This window comes from Physeter macrocephalus, chromosome 11 (genome assembly GCF_002837175.3).
Source record: "Physeter macrocephalus isolate SW-GA chromosome 11, ASM283717v5, whole genome shotgun sequence".
Taxonomy (NCBI): Eukaryota; Metazoa; Chordata; class Mammalia; order Artiodactyla; family Physeteridae; genus Physeter; species Physeter macrocephalus.
This window is the reverse complement of record NC_041224.1, coordinates 102,393,955-102,395,799: the sequence shown is the minus strand read 5'-3', so window position 1 is coordinate 102,395,799 and position 1,845 is coordinate 102,393,955.

Genomic DNA, 1,845 nt, shown 5'->3' with positions numbered 1-1,845 from the left:
AAAAAGACAAAGAAAAATTATTGAAAGCAACAACGGAAAAACGACAAATAACATACAAGGGAACTCGTGTAAGCCGGAAGGGAGTGGTATTATATATTTAAAGTGATGAAAGGGAAGAATCTACAACCAAGAATACTCTACCCAGCAAGGATCTCATTCAGATTTGATGGAGAAATCAAAAGCTTTACAGACAAGCAAAAGCTAAGAGAATTCATCACCACCAAACCAGCTCTACAACAAATGCTAAAGGAACTTCTCTAAGTGAGAAACACAAGAGAAGAAAAGGACTTACAAAAACAAACCCAAAACAATCAAGAAAACGGTAATAGGAACATACCTATTGATAATTACCTTAAAAGTGAATGGATTAAATGCTCCACCCAAAAGACATAGGCTCGCTGAATGGATACAAAAACAAGACCCGTATATATGCTGTCTACAAGAGACCCGCTTCAGACCTAGGGACACATACAGACCGAAAGTGAGGGGACAGAAAAAGATATTCCATGCAAATGGAAATGAAAAGAAAGCTGGAGTAGTAATACTCATATCAGATAAAATAGACTTTAAAATAAAGAATGTTACAGGACAAGGAAGGACACTACATAACAATCAAGGGATCAATCCAAGAAGAAGATATAACAATTATAAATATATATGCACCCAACATAGGAGCACCTCAATGCATAAGGCAACTGCTAACAGCTATAAAAGAGGAAATTGACAGTACCACAATAATAGTGGGGAACTTTAAAACCTCACTTACACCAATGGACAGATTGTCCAAACAAAAATTAATAAGGAAACACAAGTTTTAAATGACACAATAGACCAGATAGATTTAATTGATATTTATAGGACATTTCATCCAAAAACAGCAGATTAACGTTTCTTCTCAAGTGTGCACAGAACATTCTCCAGGATAGATCACATCTTGGGTCAAAAATCAAGCCTCAATAATTTTAAGAAAATTGAAATCATATCAAGCATCTTTTCTGACCACAGCAGTATGAGATTAGAAATCGATTACAGGGAAAAAAAACGTAAAAAACACAAACACATGGAGGGTAAACAATACGTTACTAAATAACCAAGAGATCACTGAAGAAATCAAAGAGGAAATCAAAAAATACCTAGAGGAAAATGACAATGAAAACATGACAATCCAAAACCTATGGGATGCAGCAAAAGCAGTTCTAAGAGGGAAGTTGATAGCAGCAGAACCCTACGTCAAGAAACAAGAAAAAGCTCAAATAAACAATCTAACCTTACACCTAAAGCAACTAGAGAAAGAAGAACAAACAAAACCCATTAGCAGAAGGAAGGAAATCATAAAGCTCAGAGCAAAAATAAATGAAATAGAAACAAAGAAAACAATAGCAAAAATCAATAAAACTAAAAGCTGGTTCTTTGAGAAGATAAACAAAATTGATAAACCATTAGCCAGACTCATCAAGAAAAACAGGGAGAGGACTCAAATCAATAAAATTAGAAATGAAAAAGGAGAAGTTACAACAGACACTGCAGAAATACAAAGCATCCTAAGAGACTACTACAAGCAACTCTATGCCAATAAAATGGACAACCTGGAAGAAATGGACAAATTCTTAGAAAGGTATAACCTTCCAAGACTGAACCAGGAAGAAATAGAAAATATGAACAGACCAATCACAAGTAATGAAATTGAAACTGTGATTAAAAATCTTCCAACAAACAAAAGTCCAGGACCAGATGGCTTCACAGGTGAATACTAACAAACATTTAGAGAAGAGCTAACACCCATCCTTCACAAACTATTCCAAAAAATTGCAGAGGAAGGAACACTCCCAAACTCATTCTAGGAGG